Source organism: Hyperolius riggenbachi, chromosome 9 (genome assembly GCF_040937935.1).
Source record: "Hyperolius riggenbachi isolate aHypRig1 chromosome 9, aHypRig1.pri, whole genome shotgun sequence".
Lineage (NCBI taxonomy): Eukaryota > Metazoa > Chordata > Amphibia > Anura > Hyperoliidae > Hyperolius > Hyperolius riggenbachi.
Window position 1 is genome coordinate 83636744 of NC_090654.1, and position 18102 is coordinate 83654845.

At 41.1% G+C, this 18102-nt stretch overlaps 1 protein-coding gene and 1 long non-coding RNA gene across 2 annotated transcripts in view; one reads left to right on the top strand and one right to left on the bottom strand.

The window, feature by feature from the left end:
• The window catches only part of LOC137532531 (contactin-4-like), a 434987-nt gene that overhangs the window by 283980 nt on the left and 132905 nt on the right, over positions 1-18102 (bottom strand). The window lies entirely within an intron of this gene.
• LOC137532533 (uncharacterized) lies at positions 2006-10386 on the top strand. Its single transcript, XR_011023949.1, has 3 exons — positions 2006-2128; positions 4981-5179; positions 10274-10386. It is a non-coding gene; the product is annotated as an uncharacterized lncRNA (long non-coding RNA).

Sequence of the window (18102 nt, forward strand, 5' to 3'; positions counted from 1 at the left end):
TCCTGCTTCTTAAAGCGACACGACTGACTGAGAGGAAAAGGCGCACTACAAGAAGTTATCATGTATTGATTTTTTTTCTTGAGCTGTGATTTAATTACTGAAGATCCCTGCATCTCACTGGATGCTTGATTCATTAAATGAATGCGAGTTTTATGTTACGTGCGAGTGGGTGCAATATCACACGTCTGAGCATCTCGGCTCAGTTACCGCAGAACAGTCACTCTCCAAGGTGCTGAACATGCTGTGCAGCTGTCAAGTCATGTTAGGCATTGAGGAAGGCTTTTTTTTTTACTGCAATACTATTTAAAAAAAAAAGGCATGTGGTCCCTATCCCAGGCTCCTCCAGCTGTGCGTCTGGCAATGTGCAGGGAGAGACCAGGAGAGCATGTAGGTTCCCTCCTGCTTGTTAAATCATCCCCTTGTCGCCCAACAAGGGGATAGGAATAGAGACCATAGAGGAATAGAGATGATAGTAATCAGCTAATTATGACTATGCAAAATTTCACGTACATTTTTGCAATTACGCGTCTTTGTAATTACGATCTGTAATTTTGCGTAAATTTGCACGTAGTTTTCACATAATCTTGTGCCAAATTTAGCAGTGAATAGCCAAGCTCCCATACATGCTACTGATGCTAAAATTACAACATATGTTAAGGGGAATAGTGGGTACAAGTCAGAAAAATATAATTTTTTAAAAGACTGTAGTTTTTGAAAAAAAAAATCAATTTTAAAAATGCAAAGAAAAATGGTTTATAAAATAAGTTAACACATTTTTCTTTGCATCCTTAAAATTGATTTTCTCAAAATCTACAAGGTCTTTTTGATACATTTTTTTATTGTTTCCAGTATTCCTCTTAACCATTTCAGCCCGCGGGTATTTTTCACCTTATGGACGAGAGGAATTTTCCCCTTTCAGCGCTCCTCTCTTTCATTCCCAATAACGTTATCACTACTTATCACAAATAAATAATCTTTGCCTTGTTTTTTCCACCACCAATTAGGGTTTCTTTGGGTGGTACATTATGTTAAGAATTATTTTATTCTAAATGCATTTTAACGGGAATAATGAAGAAAAAAAATTGAAAAAATCATTATTTCTCAGTTTTCGACCATTATAGTTTTAAAATACCACATGCTACCTTAATGAAACCCACAGATTTGATTTGCCCATTTGTCCAGGTTATTGCAACGTTAAAATTATATCCCTAGTATAATGTATGGTGACAATATTTTATTTCAAAATAAAGGTGAATTTTGTTCAGTTTTACATCCATTGCTAATTTTTAGCCCATAAATGTATAATAATATTGCCCTCTTGACATACATATTATTTTTTTTATTCCCTAAAGTCTGTAGATGTAATTTTACTACTTGGCCACAAGATGTCCCCGCTGAGCAAAATACTATGTAGCGTACAAGTAAGCTACATAGGAAAAAATGTATTGCTACATTGTTACTAGGGAAGTGACGCAGGTGGGCTTTGGGAAGATTAATAAATGGGAACAAAGTTCCCATTAATAAATCTAACGATCGGGCTGCGGAAATCGTCAGCGGGAGGAAGCGCGGTGGCTCTATTTAAGAATAAAAACTTTTTTGAACAAAAACAGTGTTTATTTTCGGCGAACATGTTCGGATTGGCACCTGCAACCAATTCCCTCTGCTACTAGCAACATGGCGAGCGGGCATTTGCCTGCATGATCACGTGCAAACACACCCAAACTGCAGGGTGTCCCTGCGGCTCTAGTAACTGCCACTGCGGACGTGAAGCTCACGTCCGCGCGGGATAAATGGTTAATATACGTAGCAATTTTGGTGATGTAAACATGTATGGGGGCTTTGCTACTGGCTGTTAAAAACAGCACAGAATTACATGAAATTTCATGTAATTACGTATGAATTACGTTTACTTGTGAAATTAATTACAAATGTTTATGATATTTACATTACAATTTTGCATCTTGCAATAATTGTGTCACAAATTGTGTTAGGACTGCAACTCACCTGTCTCTTCTCAGTGGCCCACGCACGTGTTATTGCCTATTATGGACATGCGACGGATGGTGGAAAAGAGGCAACCAGCGGGTATGAAGATGGGGAGCACGGATAGAGCAGAGCACCAAGACAGGTGAGTTGCAATGCTGTGTCAAATCCTGTAGGGGCCCTGGGGAGCTGCTGGGCCCCCTATGCTGTGGATCTGGGGGGACCATGGCGTGGGGGGGGGGGGCAGCAGCACATTCAGGGGCCCTGGGGCAATTACCCCCTTTTTTATAATGGTAACACCAGCCCTGCACCCACATTGAGTTTAACAAAGGTTTCATGGATCTAAATTTTTAGTTCAACCCAACCTCCAACCCTGTTCTTCAACCTAACACCTCAGCAAACCTCGAATGCTTTCCCTGCAACGTAACACATAAAACTTTCCCTTAACATAACTTCTATTTTCCTCATCCTAACCTCTAATGCTTTCCCTGCAAGATTATCCCTACATTTTTCCCTAATCGTAAACCCCCCCCACCAATGCTTCTTTCACAACCTAAAAGCTAAACCTTAAGTGCAGCCTAACATCTAATGATTTCCCTGCAACCTTACCTTAACCTTTCCCTCAGCAAAACCTCTAACCGTTGCAATCCATTGTACCACTAACCATTTCCCTCAGTCTAACACCTAAACCTTTACCTCAGCCTCAATTTTAACCCTTTCCTTCAAAATAACACTTAAACACGTCCCTTAACCTAATCTCTGTCCCTTTCCTTCAACCTAACCACTAAACCTTTAACTCCTAGTGCCATATGCAATTCACTTTTCACTTGAGTTTTCTCCTAGGAGACAATTTTTCATCAATGATTTAAAATAACTTTCCAGCACTTTTCAACCAAAAAAGTACTAAAAAGTAGGTGACAAATTGATATCAAAATTATTTTGAGTATTTACTTGCTTTCTGGTGGCTTAAAAAGCATTTTATTAACAAGTTTAAAAATATCACCTAGGAGAAAACTCATGTGAAAAAGGGAATTGCATATGCCCCACAATCTGTTTCTATAGCCCCACCGCAGTTTTAAAACTCAGCTCGGACCTAAAAATCCCCCCAGTAGCTGCAATTTTGGTGCAATATTGCTTTTGCTCGGAAAGAAAAAGTCAAGTGCCAGAACAAATCTGTGCAGTCATATATCAATGACAGAAAATGTGGTGATGAAATACTCTTTGACAAGTAATAAGAAGGAAAAAAAACCTCCACTGACCACAACTGACCTGATGGCTGGTCTCTTTCTACCTTCATGACCTGAAAGGGAGGCGGCTGGCATGGTGCTTTTATTTGGGCCTGAGATATTAGAGTGACCTCCAGTCTCCTTGTCCTGTACAGCAGGGGGGCTGCTATTCCCAACTACACACCTCTATGAAAGCAAAACTATTCAAACGTGGCTTCCTTTGAAGACGGTGGAATAAGACCGCATTATCCACCCCCTCCTGGGATTCAGAAACCTAATGTAATCCGTTGAAGAAAAACAGCAACTTCACAGCATGATTTGATGGGTACCACATATTAAGCAGTGCTTTGGTCTAATGAAAGTGTGTCAAATTTTCTAAAAGTATCTAAAAGTGAGGAAGTTCTTAAAAACAGCTGCCTAGTGTATACAACACAGTCCCAAGACAAAGGTTTTTTTTTTGGAACAGCAAAAAGTCCTTTATACTTCAATAAAACAAAATTCTTCTCGATTGCGGTCGTGAAATGACAAAAGTTCATGCAAAGATCCATTATACAGAACAAAGGCTGCCTGACACGTGTTTCACGGCCAAAGGACGCTTCCTCAGAGGCACACACTTGTGTAGATATCAGGAAGTCAGAATCTGAGCTGTAAAGTGTCTAAAATCTGCTGTCCACCATCACCATTCAGAACGTACAGGATCGTACTGAAAGTTTAGCCCCGCAGTGTGTGCTTAAAAGATGGAAAGATAAGCGCTTATTGGATTTTTCCATCTTTTAAACACACACTGTGGGGCTAAACTTGTACGTTCTGAATGGTGATGGTGGACAGCAGATTTTAGACACTTTACAGCTCAGATTGCGGCCTTTTAATATAGTTACATAGTTATTTGGGTTGAAAAAAGTCATACGTCCATCGAGTTCAACCAGAGAACAAAGTACAACACCAGCCTGCTCCCTCACATATCCCTGTTGATCCAGAGGAAGGCGAAAAACCCTTACAAGGCATGGTCCAATTAGCCCCAAAAGGGAAAAAAAATCCTTCCCGACTGCAGATGGCAATCAGATAAAATCCCTGGATCAACATCATTAGGCATTACCTAGTAATTGTAGCCATGGATGTCTTTCAACGCAAGGAAAGCATCTTGCAAGGAAAGCATCTCTTCTGACTTCCTGATATCTTCTGACTTCCTGATATCTACACAAGTGTGTGCCTCTGAGGAAGCGGCCTTTGGCCGTGAAACACGTGTCAGGCAGCCTTTGTTCGGTATAATGGATCTTTGCATGAACTTTTGTCATTTCACGACTGCAATCAAGAAGAATTTTGTATTATTGAAGAATAAAGGACTTTTTGCTGTTCCAAAAAAAAAAAAAAAACACTATTGTCTTGGGACTGTGTTGTATACTCTAAGTGCATAAGTTTTGGGGTGGAACTATACTAGAGCTTTTTATCCTAAGATATTTTGACAACAGCTGCCTAGTGCCTGCTTTTGATTTGCAGTTTAGACTGCTTTTAACTAAACCCCTTCAGCAACCTAAGGTTGGAAGCCTGTAGTGATAGGAATATGGGGATTGTCAACTTTATTATTTGATAAAAAGGCAGTTATCTGGCTGTCCCACTGATATAACTGAAACAAATGTGTAGCTATGGAGTCAGAAAACCTGATTTGCATACGTATCCGGGGTCAAGGAAGAAAATCATCCAACAGCCAATTAAAAGCCGATACACACTTGCAACTTTAGCATTCAAAATCATGTGAGCCTCTTTTTTCCAGCTGAGCACAGATGTCCCCTAATGCCTGCTAACAACTTGAGTGATCGAACTTGCTGAAAAAAACCACACCCCCTTGCTGTTATACACCACCACCACAGATGCCTGCTTGCCCTTCACTCTCCTCTCCCGATGGCAGGAAAACGGTGTATTCCTGTGGCTGTCAGGCAGATTAGTGGAGAACCAAAGCTGCACTGGAGCAGGTAAATATTAAACTGTTCCACTGAGCTATTCTCTAGAATGGGGAGGAGCAGGCCCCCCAAGGCCACTATAGTTACGCCACTTAGTTTGAAACTGTTCAATAAATGTTAAGTCTTAATAAACAATTTGACCCATGACTTAGACTTTTGTTTTAGATTTTGGCCCCTTACGTGATTGAGTTTAATACCCATGATGTACACGGTACCAAGCCTGCATAGAACTAGGCTGTTACTTTTTCTGACTGTAAGGGTTAAGAATTCTGTTATGCTAATAATGGTTTATTTCTAGGTATAGAACAACTCTTACTGATAACTTATTTGAAGCCATAAAACTCTTGATTGGAAGAGGACAACTTTTGAATTGCAGGGAATACATAAAAAAGTCAATAGTTCATAGATTTTATCTCTAGAACACTGAAAGACATCATCATTTATTTAAGTCTATCTAGACGACTATAGTCGTCCAGATAGACACCACTTAAGTCTATATGCGTCCAGTGTTACTGCGGCGGGTGCGTGTGCATGCATGCGCGCCTGCCAGTTGTTCACAGCGGTATTTACGTGCTGTGATAGGTGAAGGGGAACAAGCATTTCCCGAGCCAGTCACACTCCCATGTCCGTTTATAATAATGAAAGTGAAGTTAAGTGTAAAAAAAAAAAAATTAACACTTCCAGGTAACTGGCAAAAATGTAAAATTACAATCACTGTACATTTTTTATAGAATAGAATACAATGAATCGATTCCAAAGCCCTCCCCACTTGCTCAGTTAAAAAAAAAACACTTGTAAAAATAAATGAATAAATAACCGTTTTAAAATATACATAAATAATTGCCTTAGTGACTCAACTTTTTCTAATATGTGGGTCATGAGGGTATATTACTGAGGGTATATTACTGTTTTTTAGTACATAAGAGCTTGTAATTATTGACCAGACACACAAAAAAAACCCAAACAGAAAAAAAATGCACCTTTATTTCCAAATAATATATAGTCGCCATGCATTGCACTTATTTGTACATTGTACATTGCTTATTTTAAAACTGTAGGTTTGATAGATTCTCGGGTAGTTAAAATACTCAGTGTTTGGGAGAGGGAATTGTTTTACTATTTCTTCAAATTGTTTGATAACACCGCCTGCTGCTATTAGATCATGGGAAGATGAAATATCCTCCACATAGTCAACAATCCAGTGGTCTAAAGCCATAGCAGTCTCAATCAATCTCCCCCAATGTGTCAACCACAAAGAATTATACTATAAGCTTCTGTTAAGGTGGTATTACACTCCCAGTAGAATGGCTTTATTTTCCAATAGTTACTCAGATAGGTGTTGGACAAACTGCTTGAAAAAGGGATCAATCATTCACATATGGAGGAGCTGTCAATACATAAAAAAAAAAAACTGTGGCACCAAACCTTTTCACTTATCTCCCATATAACAGGTTCAAGAATTAAACCTAACCCACTTTCTAATATAGATATCATCCTGATTCTTAAACCATATGGGGTTCTAATGGCCAACATTATGCTAGCCATAAAAAGTGGCAATAGCCAGACACAAAAAGTGGCAATAGCCAGACACTGGAGAGACTTTAATAGTCCCAATATGGCTGATGTTCTACAAATTCTTAATACTAACTGCCAATATGAGCGAATATATGCTAATGTAAGCAGTACAACTGAGAAGTTTAAAGAGAGAAGGGATCTATGGATTAATAAACAAGACTGAATTGGAGACATAACTAAATCTCATTCAGGGTACCTCCTGATCATACTTATCAGGTATTCCTAACTTTCTTATAACTAAATCAAACGGGTGTATCAGTTATTCTGTTAATCTTACATTTTTATTTTCAATTTTGATTTTGTTTTGTTTATTCTTGACCTATAATACACAATATCTAAAACACGTTTCATTATCTATAGTATACAAGAATCTATATGGATACCTTACTGTATGTCCAAACATAGTGCTAAGAGTTATTGTTTGAAAAATGTGGTCTTAGGCTGCTTTCACAGTGGGATGTTACAGGCGCACGTTAGTGCACCTGTAACGCTCCCCCAACGCACAGCAATGCAACACAAGTGGGCTGTTCACAGTGCCCACGTTGCGTTACATGTAACGCTGCAGGTTGTAGTGAAAGTGCAGAGACTGTTTGCACATGCTCAGTGGGGGGCGGAGAGGAGGCGGGGAGATGCCGCTACAGTAGCCGCGCACATGGCAACTTAATATGCACTGCACTGGCGGCCGCTGATTGGCCGGCGGGACCACGTGATGCGGAGTGTCTCGCTCCGCATCACGTGGTTCCGCCGGCCAATCAGCGCCACTCTGGGAGACCTTATGCGGATAGAGCCGCCTAACGGGGCTCACTCTACCGTCCTCTCCCGCACCACCATACGTTGCGTTAGGTGCACGTTATGCGACCATAACGTCCCCTAAAACGCAACGTCTTAGTGTGTAAGTAGCCTTAAAGCGGTAGGATCAGCCATACTATGCCAGGGGAAAAAAAAAACACATATATAAGTAGATAAATACTTGATCTACTTACATAACACATGTATTATACTGTCCACGTTTTGATTTCAGTGAATGTAATATAGTAAATGACAAGAATTCTGTTCCTGGTGGGGGCCATGTCTTTTGCCCACAGTTAAGGTTAACTCGTGATGTCATTTCTGCCCTTTACTTTTTTTCTTGTCTCCTCCAAAAGCTCAGCCTTGCTTGTAAACACAAGTGAGTAGGGGATTAGGTTTTTAGATAAGCAGCTGGCAGGGAAATAAAAGAAAGAGGGGGAATACATTATAGATAAAAAGAACCCCCAGCATGCAATTCTTTGGCACCGACTACTAAAGGGCCAGTGCTCCTTAAGTACAGTATGTGATAACTCCAAATCATAACAGCAGAAAAAGGTTTGAAAGTTTTGAATGCAGGATTAGCATCTTTATCACTTTAATACACTCAGACCAGTTGTTGTTGAAATTTGATTTTTATGGTGACGTTACCGCTTTAAGAGATGTGCCAATATGTAATGTCAAGGGTGATTAACTTCACATTCATGTGTTTATAACACAATAAAATGTTTTGAAAACAATAAAACCATAGGGGATGGCATCTGAAAAATGGTGTATTTTTTTTTTCTTGTTTTTCCCTATAAAATGCATAAAAAAATAAGTAATTACTGAAAACAAATATTGCCCATAAAAAACCTAAGTTGTGGCAAAAAAAAAAGCAAGATCATTCTAGATCACTCAGACAAGAGAAGCAGTGATACATGTATGGTCAAATGAATGAAAGGAGCGCTGACAGGTGAACATGGCTCTTGGCCTTAGGTATCACCCCAAATTTGCTTTAAAGTAGACCTGAACTCAGAACGTCCTCTTTGCTCTAAAAGATATGCAACAGCATAATAACCTTTAAACAAAAAACATGTCTTTGTTACAGCTGATACAAATCTTAAAGTAAATCTGCACTATTTTTACTTCCTGATTCATGGGAGCAGACATATTGTTGACATCCAGTCCTTTCAAATGAGCTTATCTGCCATAGGCACAAAGAAGAGATTAGATTACAACTTGTGATTAGACACAGATGAGGGGGACCTAAACAGGCTAAACTCTCTAAATACATATAGGATGCATTTCTCTTATGTTTTCCTTCTGTCTTGTGCAAGAGTTCAGGTCCACTTTAAAGAGAAACCATGACCAAGAATTGAATTTCATCCCATTCAGTAGCTGACACCCCCTTTCCCATGAGAAAGCTTTTCTTTTTCACAAATGGATCATCAGGGGGCTCTAAATGGCTGATATTGTGGTGAAACATCTCCCACAATGGGATGTCCTGTCTGTGAACCTCATTGCATTGTGGGAAATAACAGCTGTTTACTACTGTTTCCAACTGCCAAAAAATGCAAGCAACATCTCCTTCCACTGACATCACCTTCCAGCAGTAAAAATGTCACCATATGATAGATGTCAGAATGTAAATCAGGTAGAGGAAAGATTTTACAATGGGAAAACACTGACTAAATTATTTATACATAATTATTGTAAAAATGAATCACTTTTTTCATTACATTATTTTCACTAGAGTTCCTCTTTAAAGGGGAACGTCAGCCTAAACAAACATACTGTCATTAAGTTACATTAGTTATGCTAATTAAAATAGATAGGTAATATCATCTCTTACCCACCCTGTTTTAAAAGAACAGGTAAATGTTTGTGATTTCATGGGGGCAGCCATCTTTTTCATGGGGCAGCCATCTTTTTGGTTAATAGAAGATGACAGGGAGCATGAGACACAGTTCCATCTGTCCTGTGTCCTGATCACCCCTCCCAGCTGTGTACGCTAGGCTTCAAATCTCAAATTAAAAAATGTGCACCAAAACAGCAGAACGAGAACAACAACATCAGAAATCCCATCATGCTTTGCACAGCATCAGGGGAAAAATGCCCGGGCAGTTTTCTTCTGTGCAGCTAAAAATGAGGCTTAGGTAAGAAAAACAAAGTTCTGATGTTGTGAAACTGTTAAAGAAACACCAAGCCTTTTCAGTGCGGCTGAGTAGATTTTTAGTCTGGAGGTTCACTTTAAAGGGGTTCTGTGGGGGGTTTGAAAATAAAAACGGACACTTACCTGGGGCTTCTATCGCCCCCCTGCACCTGTAATGTCCCACGCTGTCCTCCAACAATGCTCCTTTCCCCGCCGCCGGTCCCATTCTGATATTCGTCTAAGAAGACGAATAGTGCTCGCTCCCGTGTGCGTCATCGGGAGCTTACTGCGCAGGCGCAGTACAAAGTCTCCTTGTACTGCGCCTGCGCAGTAAGCTCCCTGCGTCGTGCATCCACAGTCTAATTAAACGGCGGATTAGATCGGGACCGGTGGCGGGGAACACAGCATCGTTGGAGGACGGCGTGGGACATTACAGCTGCAGGGGGCCAATAGAAGCCCCAGGTAAGTGTCCGTTTTTATTTTCAACCCCCCCCCTTCCCCCGCAAAACTCCTTTAAGTCACCTTTAAGGTTTAATTTGATATTGATGTTATGCATACAAAGCAAAATTCCTCATTCTTCTTTTTTTTGTTCTTGTTTGTCTCTTTTTAAGCACGAGTTGATCTGTACTCTCTTGAGTTAAAATACTCACTTGGAAGGTAAGCAACAGACAAGAGGATACCACCATTTGGCTATCTCACTCAATGGCAAATCACACTTGGCATCAGTAGCATTAAAACATTTTTTAAACCAGCCGTTAATTTGTACACAGTGTCGGGCTCGATAGGAGACTCACATGCAGAATTACATCAGGCCCCTCATTTGTTTTTAACCCTATCTATAAAAATCTTATAAAGCACCCAACAAGCAAACAGGTGCTAAAAATAACACTCGAAAAGTAATGCTGATGTTAAGCAAATCAGGAACAACTTCTTTTGGGTGATTTGTTTTTGCCTGAAGAGTGCTAGAAAAGTTATTTTTAAACTTGTACTTACAGTGAGAAACATGATAAGGGGTGATAATTCATGAGGTTTTGTGAAGCAACCCAAATGTGTCTACAGTAAATGCCTTGCAATCCCCGTAGGCCGTAGCAGTAAGGTAACTGCATTGACAAATGCTTTTCTGTTTTGAATTTAAAATACCCTCCTTTAATTTTCTGTAGGCTGTGGTCATGTGATTATGCCTAGAGCAAGCTGCTGATTGCAATGGTTCTGTATGCTGGGGAGAGAACTTTCCCATCTGTTAAAATAAAATTACAGCAAACAGTTCCCTTTTGTGCCAATTGATTTGTCATGTCATTCTCATCACATGAATGGATTTATCATATCATTCATATGAAATTTAAAATTATGAGTTTTTTTCAAAGGACTTAAAATAGTTAATATGATTCTTTCACTTCCACATGGACGCTTTTAACACAAAGAGATTTTCTACAAATGTAGGGAGATAAGAAGACGATAACCTGCTTTTCTGCAGTTGAAAAAGTAGGAAGCTTCTGGCTGCCAGCTACACTGATTTCAAACAGTATGCTTTTTTTTACATGTACGGTGCTGCCCATAATTATTCATACCCTCCATCTATTAATGCTAAATGTACAGCCGGCAGCGAGCTGGGAAGAAATTACTCACTTCCTTGCGTTCCACTGCTCGCCGCGTCACTTCCTGCAATGTCGCCTAAGTGACGCGGCAAGTAGTGGAACGCAAGGAAGAAAGTGAGTAATTGCTTCCCCTCTCGCTGCCGGCTGTACATTTAGCGTTAATAGGAGGAGGGGGACGGGGGAGCTCCAGGTTTGACCCCCCCTCCCCACCCGTGTCCGCTGCTCCCCCTTCTCCCCTTCCTGGCTGCTACTCCCTCCAGACTACCTATTGGGGGTGGGGGGTGGGGGTTTAGGCATCCTTACAAGTTTGCCTCAGGCAGCAAAATGTCTAGACCTGCATATAGTTAGGATAACTATAAGAATTATGAGAAACTGGAGTTTCGGGATTTATTTTCTTTTAAACCAGGCTGTAATTCCACTTTAGTGCTACATGCATCTGAGTCAGCAGCTTCCTGAAGGCATAATCATGTGACCATAGCCTATTGGTCACGATTTAAATAAAGGTTTTAGCTTCGAAATATAAAAAAAAAAAAAAAATCTACAATTGTACAATATTATAATGCCAGAGAGTAAATGGTATTCATTTTAGATGTGGTACATGTGGTGACTGTAATTCTGCCCTAAGCAGCACTACTAGGCCACTTCTCCCTATTTCTGTCTGAGAGCTGCTGCGCAGTGGATGACAGGAATCCACCTCAGACACTTTTAGATGCGTATAAAAATTAATTCAATTATTTCTTAAAGAGACACTGAAGCGAAAAAAAAAATATATGATATAATGAATTGGTTATGTACTATGAATAATTACTAGAAGATTAGCAGCAAAGAAAATATTCTCATATTTTTATTTTCAGGTATATAGTGTTTTTTTCTAACATTGCATTATTCTATAATATGTGCAGATTACACAACACTCAGCATTCAAAATGATTCTTATAGAGCAGTCTGTGAAGTAATGACCTCTCCTCTGGCAGAGAAAAAGTAAATAGTCCAGGAACAGTTGAGATAATAAAAGTCAGAAAAGTCAGATAACAGCCCTCTCCAGGACTTTGAAAGTTGTAGAGATTAATTGCTTTTTTGCATAGAGATAACAACTGGAGTTTCTTAACTCTTCCTGTACTGGAAACAATTAGACTGATGTATCTGATCTTAATGTTTTATTTCTTAGCTGTACTACACATACAAATCATAATATCATCATTTTTTTTCCACTTCAGTGTCTCTTTAAAGCTAATGAGAGTCCTAAAAAAAAAAAAAAAAAAGAAACCAGATACTTAGCTAAAGAGAGTGAAGGCTCTAGGCCCCAATGAGCCTTCCCTCTCCTCTCTCGGTGCCCTCAGTGCAGCGGCAGCTCCTCCGTTTAGATCCCCTGCTGCGGGGGACTTCGGGAGTCTTTGGGAGCTGAGTCCTCCTGAAGACAGGCGGCTCCATACTGCCCAAGCGTGAGCGCTCGAGAGAAGGTACTCGCACGTGCGCAGTATGGAGCGTCTCGTCTTCGGGAGCACTCGGGCTCCCAAAGACTTCCAAAGCCTCCCTTTGTCGACGGGGAAAGCAGTATTTAACTAATTTAGTCAAATACTGCTACGGGGGAGCCAGCGCTGGAACAGGCACTGGGAGAGGAGAGGGATGGCTCTATAGTAACTAGAGCCTCCTCCCTCCCTAGGTAAGTATCTGGCTTTAACAACAAAAAAAAGGTTCCCATAGACTTTAAATGACTACAGGAATAAATGTTGTTTTTTTCATGTTTCTTGAGCCCAGCTTAAAAGAATAAACAAAAAGGGGATTTCGACAGATTGTAACACACATGGACACTCTCCCTGCCTGAGACCTCAGTGACACCATCGCTGAGCGGGACATCTGCACTTCCTGTGCGCACTCGGTCCCGTCTCTCTCTCTCTCTGTGGAACCACTAATTAAGTGCCCGCCACAAGCAGCGAGGTCTGACCCCTCTAATTGACAACCGGGTTCACATTTTACTTAGAGCCGGCGACACTGATAGCTTAATGACACTATGTATTAGCAGCAGCCGCAGTGATAGAGGACCCCCCACTGAGAGAGGGATCCCAATTATGTTCCCACATGAAACACAGCCACTGCATTGCTGTTCTCAGTCTCCTCTATACAAACAATATTATGTCTGCTAACATACCATAATATGGGGAAGGCACTGACTGAGCTGCTCATTATAGCAGGGAAACCATAATCACCAACCCCTTCACCACCAGCAGTTCTCTGCAGAGACCTGTAGGGAGGGGGGCATAGGAGCCAAAGACACCGGCAGATTACATAGACTGTGATACTGTATAGGGCTCTTTCACACTGGCTGAGTTCCGATTTATGGAACGTATGCAATTTGACATTTGCTAGGACACCTTGATTAACAGAATAATCAGGACACCCTTTTCCCACTGGTGCTGTTTGATTTTCCCCCAGAAGGCAAACACAGGCATGCAGCTTATTTCCTGTGTTTGCCTTTGGGTTAAGTCTATGGAAGTGCAAGAAAATTTCATAGCAAACATTTGGAGGAGGACGGACTCAGTGATTCCAAGGACCAAGAAAACACAAAGGGAACAAAAACCAGGAGCCAATAGTGCAAGCCATTAAAATACCAGCAGATATTTGGATAAAGAGGATAGCGTGCACTTTTTAGGTTGCAATAAACATGCAATCAAGTACAAGGATATGGATTTAGTAGGATAATCAGGAAACCAGAGCTAAAGATCAGCAGGAAGACCAGAAGTGGTGGTGGCGACCGCCTCACCTCTGGTCTTCCTGCTGATGTGCAGTTCCTTTTTCTGGCTGTTTTGAGGGTGGTGCTTCTTGGCTTTATTTTTGACCAGATGTGATGGACCTCTTGATGTGTCATTGTCAGTGTTTTTGGATCAGATGTGCATTGTAATTGTAAGGCATGGAGAAGGGTCCTAGAGACTCGATACAAGTCAACATTGTCGCCTAAAGAGAATATCTAAAAAGAAAATGTCTTTCAAATTTCTGAATAGGCCTATGCTTACGGATGGATATATTGTAAAGAAATGTTCATGTAGTTTTGAAATATTAAATAAGCTCATCTTCATTGCTGGAGGAATAATGACATATATACGTGTGTGTGTGTGTATATATATATATATATATATATATAATGTAATAAGTAGGCCTGGAAGAAGGGTAGGTGACCGTACAGTGTGGTATTCTCAGAATAATGTGGTCACCCTCTTGTCTGCGGCAGGGGTGTGGGAGTCACAACAGTACAGCCTGGTACACATATCCAACTTTGGTTGGCCATTGATTAGCCAATTTTACCAGTTCCATGTAGTATGAGAGCTTACTGTACAATCTATTAGTAGTATTTTTAATCTGCTGGCCCTAATGTTAAATAGAGGTGGTAAGATTGGACAGGGATTGGCCAATCCAAATTAGATGTGTGTACCAGGCTTAAGCCGCATCTACACGAGTAGATGCGGCCGCGATGCTCCTTATTGATAAGATCCGGCAGGACGGATCTCCGCACTGCTGATTCCCTGCTCGCTCCCCGCGAGGGGACAATGGCAGGCAATCGAGCGGAAGATAAGCGGCGCCGGCGGGGACGAGCGGGGAATCAAATGCGGCGCACACGCGGCAAGCAGGTACGCGGCGGGCACGCGGAAGAGGCGAGCCGGCGGCTAATCGAGCCGCCGGATCGCAGCTTCATCTACCCGTGTAGATGAGGCTTTAAAGTGGTCTGAAAGCCAGCATTTCTACTTCACTCTAAAAGATTCCTCACTGAAACGGTTAAACAAAAGCACTTTGTCCTGCTATTCAGCTTCAAGCCGCATCCAAACTGTAGATAACAGTATCTTTGTTTACATTCTAGTGTTGTTACAAAGTGTGTAAACACAGTCTAACAAGTTAAAAGGAACTCTCTGTGCTTCAGACCAACACACACATTTCAAAAAAGCTCATTAGAAGATGTAAATATATAATAAAAAGCAGTTTGAATAAAATTCAATGCCAGCTTTCAGGGTATGATAAACTACACTTTGGAAACTTGTAATTTGTAAACAGACAATATTAAATATAATAACTGTATGAGTAATAAAAAGTAGGAAAACACATTTTATTGAATGTTACCGTATATACTCGGATACAAGTCGACCCCGTGTATAAGTCGACCCCCAAAATTTGACCCTCACAAGATGGATTTTTCCAATTATTCAAGTATAAGTCTATAGGTAAGTCTATAGAGTCTATAGGTAAGCCAGCCAGGTATCTGCCTCCAGTATAGGTAGCCAGCATAGGTAGGCAGCCAGGTATAGTTGCCCCTAGTATAGGTAGGTAGCCAGTATAGTTGCCAGTAGCATAGGTAGGTAGCCAGTATAGTTGCCAGTAGCATAGGTAGGTAGCCAGTATAGTTACCATTAGTATAGGTAGGTAGCCAGTATAGTTGCCAGTAGCATAGGTAGGTAGCCAGTATAGTTGCCAGTAGTATAGGTAGGTAGCCAGTATAGTTGCCAGTAGCATAGGTAGGTAGCCAGTATAGTTGCCAGTAGCATAGGTAGGTAGCCAGTATAGTTGACATTAGTATAGGTAGGTAGCCAGTATAGTTGCCAGTAGCATAGGTAGGTAGCCAGTATAGTTGCCAGTAGTATAGGTAGGTAGCCAGTATAGTTGCCAGTAGCATAGGTAGGTAGCCAGTATAGTTGCCAGTAGCATAGGTAGGTAGCCAGTACAGTTGCCCCCATGTATAGGCTGCAGCGGCGGGGAGAGCGGGCATGGAGGCAAACATCTCGCCTTCTATCCTCCATCTACTTCCTCTCCCAGGCATCCCATGCGTTGATACCAGCGTTTCCTGTGATGACATCATCACAGGAGACGCTGGTATCAGCACAAGGGGATGCGTGGGAGAGGAAGTAGATGGAGGATAGAGGCTGTGGAAGGTGGGATGTTTGCCTCCATGCCCGCTCTCCCCGCCGCTGCAGCAGTCTCCTCTCTTCTGTTCGCTTCTCCTCCACTCGCGCGGTAACTTCCGGTCCCGACGTCATGTGACATCGGGAGCCGGACCATCTCTCTTAAGGGGGCAGACGCGCGAGTGAGGGAGAAGAGAGGAAAAGAGGACACTGCGCCCAGCGATGGATGGTGAGTAACCCCTCCACACACACACACCCCACATCCATAACACACACCCTCACCCCACTCAGGCTGTAAGTCGCAAAATTTAGGACTATGCGACTATAAGTCGACCCCCCCACTTTTTTACTTTGAATCAGTCCTAAATTTTGCGACTTATACCCGAGTATATACGGTATGTCGGAGTTTCAGACCACTTTAAAGAGGAACTCCAGTGAAAATAATGTAATAAAAAAGTGCTTCATTTTTACAATAATTCCGTATAAATGATTTAGTCAGTGTTTAACCATTGTAAAATCTTTTAAATCCCTGATTTACATTCTGACATTTATTACGTGGTGACATTTTTACTGTTTGCAGGTGATGTAGCTGCTGCATGTTTTTTTTTGGCAGTTGGAAACAGCTGTAAACACCTATTCCCCACAATGCAGCAAGGTTCACAGACAGGAAACTGCCAGGAGTACGTACTCAAGAGTTTCTTGTGGGAGGGGTTTCACCACAATATCAGCCATACAGCGCCTTCTGATGGTTTGTTTGTGAAAAGGAATAGATTTCTCATGTAAAAGGGGGTATCACCTACTTATTGGGATAAAGTTAAATTCTTGGTCGGAGTTTCTCTTTAAGGTAGAAAAAATACAGCTTATATGTGTTTAGAAATGCATTAACAATGTTTCTTAAAATACAGTAAAACTACCTTTTACATCCAGTAGGAGTCACTATTTCCAAGCCCCCCCCCCCCAAGCTGTAAAGACAGCTAAGTTTAGGAGTAAAATCAGCCTTCCATATTCAAGTACTGTTTTTCTCCTTGCAAATTAAAATGAAAACTACAACTATGTATTTGTAAGCTCCTGATTAAATGCCGATTGGCTTCCTTTGTAAAGGAAATCATTCCTTTTGTCCCGATCTTTGCGTCCTTACACAAAGGGAGAGTTTGGCTGCGCTCAGCTCATTAAGAGGGTGACTTACAGCGGACCCAGAGAAATAGTGCCACTAATTCTATTTTTGAAGTACTTGGTTGGATTTGTAGCCTCGCACAGAAAGAGAAGTAATGTATGAGGACATCTTGGCTGCGGCATGACACCATTCCACCGCTAATTGCATTTACATTTTCTGTTGGGTCAGCAGGTTATTTATATATAGCGGAATAGTTTAATTGTTATTATGCATTATGCAAACAATGCTTAGCGACATCGTACACCTACACACTTCCTGCTACGGCTTCATTACAATAATAAATGGCTTTACATCTACCGCTATTATTTATGTTTGTTTCTTGGAGATGAGAGACCTTTTTCTTTACTGATTAAATTTTCTGTTGAATATCTGCTTTGAAAACACCACTGTGGTGACACTGAAGTAAGAGAGGTAAACACAGCCCCAACTAACGCACCCATTCAACTACAGGTGCCAATTAAAGCGGACCTGAACTCAGAACTTCCTCTCTGTGCTAAAAGATAAGCAACAGCATAATAACCTTTAAAGAAAAACATTTCTTTGTTACAGCTGATACAAATCTTTCAATACTGCAATGTGTCTACTTCCTGCTTTCATGGAAGCAGACATAGGGTTAACATCCTGTGTTTACATATTATCTGCTCTGCCGAGCCAGCTAACACAGCCGAGAGATCAAATTACAGTTGTGATTCATCAGAGATGAGGGGGAATTAGGAATTAAACTCTCTAAATACATACAGGGTGCATTTCTCAATGTTTTCCAACAGTTCTGTGCAAGAGTTCAGGTC